This window comes from Rutidosis leptorrhynchoides, chromosome 5 (genome assembly GCF_046630445.1).
Source record: "Rutidosis leptorrhynchoides isolate AG116_Rl617_1_P2 chromosome 5, CSIRO_AGI_Rlap_v1, whole genome shotgun sequence".
NCBI classification, from domain to species: domain Eukaryota; kingdom Viridiplantae; phylum Streptophyta; class Magnoliopsida; order Asterales; family Asteraceae; genus Rutidosis; species Rutidosis leptorrhynchoides.
Window position 1 is genome coordinate 180,426,296 of NC_092337.1, and position 7,403 is coordinate 180,433,698.

Here is a 7,403-nt window from a genome sequence, read left to right on the forward strand (position 1 = left end):
GAGCGGCGCTCCAGACCCTTTTTGGTGAATCTGAGCTGAAAACTCACTAATATCACATGTTTTCGAACCAAACTCGAATCAAACCAATCCCTTTCACTTGCTTTCATATAAAATCACTAAAAACCATCAAATATCTTCAAAATTCATCTCCTTGGTCTTAGAACTCGAACTTTCAAAACACTTATCAAAATATCACCAAATCGTATCCAAAAGGAACAAAATGTACCCGATATCACTAAGGAAAACGCGTATTAAATATGCGATATCATTAAGTTATATTATTTTTTTATATAATTTAAAAAAAGAAAAAAAAAGAAAGAAAACTGAGCCTGCAAAACGAGATTTTGAGCCTGCATATCATTTTGAATCTGCACACCATGCGACCGCATGGTTGCAGTGCCTAAAGCCCATGCGAACGCATGAGCTGGCCTGACAGCTGAACCTCGTACGCCATTTAATACGATTTAGGGTTTTGTTAATTATTATTTTTATTATTTAACCTAATAGGGTTTTAATTTAATAATAATTAGTTTTAGTTTTAATTAATTTTGTATTTTAAGTTTTAATTAGTTTTATAAATTTATAAATTAGTACCTTTTTAATAAATAATATAAAAATAATATTTTTATAAAAATTGTATTTTTATAACTTTACATTTTATTTTTATATTTTGTATATTTTAATTGTTTAATTCGTAATTTGTATATTTATCGTTCGTAATTAATTTTAAACTTAGTTTTTGCCGTAGTTATTTTATATTTCTAGATTTTTAGGCTTTGCCGTAAAATCCCTTAAGTGCTTTTTCTTTAGATTAAGATTTAGGCGCTTTAGAATTTTACGACGTCACTTATCGCTTTAGTTTTAAATAGATTTTAGTGCCTAATTAAGTTATTGCCGTTTTGGATATAGAATTCCTTTTAAGCTTTAATTCCTTTAGACGCAACTTTTAATATTTAGTTTTTAGACTTTTAAGTTTCGACGCTCTACTTTCTTATTATTGTTTTTCGACTTTTTATTTTTCGACGTTTGTTTTTCGCCTCTTATTTCTCTACGCGCTTTTTCTTTTTCATTTATACGCTCTAGTTTTTAGGACCTAGAATTTTTTATATTTTCTTTAAATTTCGACGAAAAATTATTTTAAGCGGTTAAATTGATAGACATCTAAAATTTTCTGGTTCATAGTAATAGTTGGATTTGTTAGTTGCGAGTTGTGAATTTCCGATTTAATGGGTCCTGGTTACCTGCTGCATCTATTGGCTATTCGAAACGTGGGCAAAATCAGAAAAGTCTATTAATTTGATAACTTTAATAATTTTTATCTTTATAACTAATAGGATATTCAGTGAATGCACCGAGCAAAACGTTCACCACCTTTCATACGTTCATCACCTGTAACTCGATCAAGACATCTAGCCAATATTGTCGCCGTTGATTTTTCTTTAGAATCGTCATCTAGTTGCCCAAGTACTCCAATTCAAATTTCCGATAATCCATTTTTTGAACCCGACCTCACAATTGAGAACCCGGAGGATATTCAAGGACAATTCAGAGATCCTGAAGCACTAATCATTCCTCCGGAACAACCAATCACTCAACCAGAGATTGTCGAGGAAGAAACCATTAAATCAGAATCCTCTAGGGATTCAGATTCAACAAATTCAATCATGGAAAATCAGGAACCTCTAAGTATGTAAGATCGAATGAGAGCTACACGCATTGGCCAAGGTCATGCCATTACTCAACCAGATATTAATGCGCCAGATTATGAAATCAAAGGACAAATCCTACACATGGTAACTAATTAATGCCAATTTAGTGGTATGCCGTAGGAAGATCCAAACGAACATCTTCGTACCTTTAATAGGATCTGTACTCTATTCAAAATCAGAGAAGTTGAGGATGAACAGATCTATCTCATATTATTTCCCTGGACTTTAAAGGGAGAAGCCAAAGATTGGTTAGAATCGTTACCCGAAGGAGCGATTGATACATGGGATGTTTTAGTTGAGAAATTTCTTAAAAGATTCTTTCCGGCATCTAAAGCCGTGAGACTTCAAGGAGAAATTGTTACGTTCGCGCAGAAGCCAAATGAAACATTATATGAGGCATGGACAAGATTCGAAAAGTTGTTGAGAGGATGTCCTCAACACGGTTTAGATACTTATCAAATAGTACAAATATTCTACCAAGGATGCGACGTTGCTACACGAAAAGACATCGACACAGCAGCTGGTGGTTCCATTATGAAGAAAACCGCAACTGAAGCTCACAAAATTATTGATAACACAGCATCTCACTCACATGAGTGGCACCAAGAAAAAGATATCTTCCGTTCATCTAAAGAGGCTAGAGCCGATTCTAACCATGACTTTGATTCCATTTCCGCAAACGAATGGAAAAGATGACTAAAGATATTCACGCAATACGAATTAGTTGTGAGCAGTGTGGAGGACCACATTTGATAAAAGATTGTCTTAGTATTGAACAAACAATGGAACAAAGAGAGAATGTTTCATACATGAACCAAAGGCCTGGAAATAATTATCCAGGTAATTATCAACCGCCAAGACCAAACTACAATCAAAATCAGAATTATAACCGAAATGTTCCATATAACAACCAACAAGGTCCTAGCAATCAACAAGTATCTAATAATACTTACAACCAGAAAAGACTTATTTTTCCAAATAAACCACCACAAACCGATGATAAAAAGCCAAATTTAGAAGATATGATGTCGAAGCTAGTTGAATCTCAAACGCAGTTTTTCACATCTCAGAAACAAACGAATGAACAAAAAGCTCAAGCATTTAAAAATTAACAAGCTTCAATCTAAAATCTGGAACAAGAAGTAAGCAACCTAGCAAGGTTAATAGGTGAAAGAAAATCGGGGAGTCTACCTAGCGATACAAATGTTAACCCCCAAAATGAAACAGCTAAAGCCATTATCACAAGAAGTGGTATTACACTTAAACCACCTGAAATGCCTGTAAATTCTGATGACTCTATTCCTACTATACAAGAACCACAATCTGAGTAAGAGAAGGAAAAAAAACCGGTAGTTGAAAAGGTTAATGAAGATAGCACAGTTAAGGCAAAGCCTTATGTTAAACCATACCAACCACCACTTCCTTACCCGAGTAAAATGAGAAAAGAAAGACTTAAAGCTGAGCAATCTAAATTCTTGGATATGTTTAAATAAATAAATGTCAATCTTCCTTTCATTGATGTGATTTCTGGAATGCCAAGATATGCTAAATTCTTGAAAGATCTAATCACAAATAGAAAGAAAATGGAAGAACTCTCGGCTGTTACTTTAGATGCTAATTGTTCTGCAGTGCTGTGGAATAAACTATCAGAAAAATTATCAAATCCAGGAAGTTTCACAATTCCATATTTTCTGGGTAGTCTTAGTTCAATAGAAGCATTGGCAGACTTAGGTGCTAGCATAAATTTAATGCCGTATTCATTATACGCTAAACTAGACCTTGGAGAATTGAAACCAACAAGAATAAGTATACAACTAGCCGATCGATCAGTAAAATATCCTAGAGGAATAATGGAGAACATGCTAGTTAAAGTTGGTACTTTAGTATTTCCCGTAGACTTTGTTATTCTGGACATGGAAGAAGATTCTCGAGTTCCTCTTATATTAGGAAGACCATTCTTAAACACGGCTAAAGCAATAGTAGACATGTTTGGTAAGAAACTGACCCTAAGTATAGAGGACGATGAAATGTCCCGTTTATATCGATTATAAACGTTTCATATTAATTGATTTCGTTGCGAGGTTTGACCTCCATATGAAACATTTTTCAAAGACTGCATTCGTTTTATTTAAAACAAACCATAACCTTTATTTTATCAATAAAGGTTCAAAAACCATAACGTAGATTATCAAGTAATGATAATCTAAAAGATAACGTTTTACACACGAATATTACATATTGGTTTACAACAATATTACACATCAATTTAAATCTCCGAATGCAGTTTTTAAACAATATATTACAAGCATGCTGACTCCATTTCTTGTCCTTAAATTAGCTTGCAACAGCGAAAGCTCTTAATAATCACCTGAGAATAAACATGCTTAAAAGTCAACAAAAATGTTGGTGAGTTATAGGTTTAACCTATATACTTATCAAATCGTAATAATAGACCACAAGATTTCCATTTCCATTTTTCAATAACATGCGAACTGCATAAAAATCATTCATATGTTGAACACCTGGTAACCGACATTAACAAAATGCATATAGAATATCCCCAAAACAGAAATCCATCTGTATTAATAACTCAAAGTACTAAAGCATACCATTTTTTAGTATGGGGGGAGTTAGTGCCCGTAGATCTACCTTTAGGATTCGCGTCAATTAGGCAGTCTGTTCCCTAATTCTTAGGTTACCAAGCTAAAAGGGTGATATTCGGTATTCATAATCCAACATAGAATGAATTTTCAAGTACTTGTGTCTATTTTGTAAAACATTTACAAAACTGCATGTATTCTCATCCCAAAATATTAGATAGTAAAAATGGGACTATAACTCACTTTCACAGATTTTCACTTCATCGGAAAATAAGACTTGGCCACGGGTCGATTCACAAACCTATAACAAATATGTACATATATATCAAAGTATGATCGAAATATATTCACAACATTTTTTATTACGTTTTAACGATTTAAGTGAAATGTCCCGTTCTTATTGATTAAAAATGTCCCATATTAATTGATTTCGTTGCGAGGTTTTGACCTCTATATGAGACGTTTTTCAAAGACTGCATTCATTTTAAAACAAACCATAACCTTTATTTCATCAATAAAGGTTTAAAAAGCTTTAATATTATCAAATAATGATAATCTAAAATATCCTGTTTACACACAACCATTACATAATGGTTTACAACACAAATATGTTACAACAAAATAAGTTTCTTGAATGCAGTTTTTACACAATATCATACAAGCATGGACTCCAAATCTCGTCCTTATTTAAGTATGCGACAGCGGAAGCTCTTAATAATCACCTGAGAATAAACATGCTTAAAACATCAACAAAAATGTTGGTGAGTTATAGGTTTAACCTATATATATCAAATCATAATAATAGACCACAAGATTTCATATTTCAATACACATCCCATACATAGAGATAAAAATCATTCATATGGTGAACACCTGGTAACCGACATTAACAAGATGCATATATAAGAATATCCCCATCATTCCGGGACACCCTTCGGATATGATATAAATTTCGAAGTACTAAAGCATCCGGTACTTTGGATGGGGTTTGTTAGGCCCAATAGATATATCTTTAGGATTCGCATCAATTAGGGTGTCTGTTCCCTAATTCTTAGATTACCAGACTTAATAAAAAGGGGCATATTCAATTTCGATAATTCAACCATAGAATGTAGTTTCACGTACTTGTGTCTATTTTGTAAATCATTTATAAAACCTGCATGTATTCTCATCCCAAATATATTAGATTTTAAAAGTGAGACTATAACTCACTTTCACAGATTTTTACTTCGCCGGGAAGTAAGACTTGGCCACTGGTTGATTCACGAACCTATAACAATATATACATATATATCAAAGTATGTTCAAAATATATTTACAACACTTTTAATATATTTTGATGTTTTAAGTTTATTAAGTCAGCTGTCCTCGTTAGTAACCTACAACTAGTTGTCCACAGTTAGATGTACAGAAATAAATCGATAAATATTATCGTGAATCAATCCACGACCCAGTGTATACGTATCTCAGTATTGATCACAACTCAAACTATATATATTTTGGAATCAACCTCAACCCTGTATAGCTAACTCCAACATTCACATATAGAGTGTCTATGGTTGTTCCGAAATATATATAGATGTGTCGACATGATAGGTCGAAACATTGTATACGTGTCTATGGTATCTCAAGATTACATAATATACAATACAAGTTGATTAAGTTATGGTTGGAATAGATTTGTTACCAATTTTCACGTAGCTAAAATGAGAAAAATTATCCAATCTTGTTTTACCCATAACTTCTTCATTTTAAATCCGTTTTGAGTGAATCAAATTGCTATGGTTTCATATTGAACTCTATTTTATGAATATAAACAGAAAAAGTATAGGTTTATAGTTGGAAAAATAAGTTACAAGTCGTTTTTGTAAAGGTAGTCATTTCAGTCGAAAGAACGACGTCTAGATGACCATTTTAGAAATCATACTTCCACTTTGAGTTTAACCATATTTTTTGGATATAGTTTCATGTTCATAATAAAAATCATTTTCACAGAATAACAACTTTTAAATCAAAATTTATCATAGTTTTTAATTAACTAAACCAAAACAGCCCGCGGTGTTACTAAGACGGCGTAAATCCGGTTTTACGGTGTTTTTCGTGTTTCCAGGTTTTAAATCATTAAGTTAGCATATCATATAGATATAGAACATGTGTTTAGTTGATTTTAAAAGTCAAGTTAGAAGGATTAACTTTTGTTTACGAACAAGTTTAGAATTAACTGAACTATGTTCTAGTGATTACAAGTTTAAACCTTCGAATAAGATAGCTTTATATGTATGAATCGAATGATGTTATGAACATCATTACTACCTTAAGTTCCTTAGATAAACCTACTAGAAAAGAGAAAAATGGATCTAGCTTCAACAGATCCTTGGATGGCTCAAAGTTCTTGAAGCAGAATCATGACACGAAAACAAGTTCAAGTAAGATCATCACTTGAAATAAGATTGTTATAGTTATAGAAATTGAACCAAAGTTTGAATATGATTATTACCTTGTATTAGAATGATAACCTACTGTAAGAAACAAAGATTTCTTGAGGTTGGATGATCACCTTACAAGATTGGAAGTGAGCTAGCAAACTTGAAAGTATTCTTGATTTTATGTAACTAGAACTTGTAGAATTTATGAAGAACACTTAGAACTTGAAGATAGAACTTGAGAGAGATCAATTAGATGAAGAAAATTGAAGAATGAAAGTGTTTGTAGGTGTTTTTGGTCGTTAGTGTATGGATTAGATATAAAGAATATGTAATTTTGTTTTCATGTAAATAAGTCATGAATGATTACTCATATTTTTGTAATTTTATGAGATATTTCATGCTAGTTGCCAAATGATGGTTCCTACATGTGTTAGGTGACTCACATGGGCTGCTAAGAGCTGATCATTGGAGTGTATATACCAATAGTACATACATCTAAAAGCTGTGTATTGTACGAGTACGAATACGGGTGCATACGAGTAGAATTGTTGATGAAACTGAACGAGGATGTAATTGTAAGCATTTTTGTTAAGTAGAAGTATTTTGATAAGTGTATTGAAGTCTTTCAAAAGTTTATAAATACATATTAAAACACTACATGTATATAC

The 7,403-nt window shown here is 32.3% G+C and overlaps 1 non-coding gene across 1 annotated transcript; it reads right to left on the reverse strand.

Moving 5' to 3' along the window:
- Positions 1-2,048: 2,048 nt before the first annotated feature.
- Positions 2,049-2,155, reverse strand: LOC139851053 (small nucleolar RNA R71). The gene has a single exon (XR_011760416.1). It is a non-coding gene; the product is annotated as a small nucleolar RNA R71 (small nucleolar RNA).
- Positions 2,156-7,403: the final 5,248 nt, after the last annotated feature.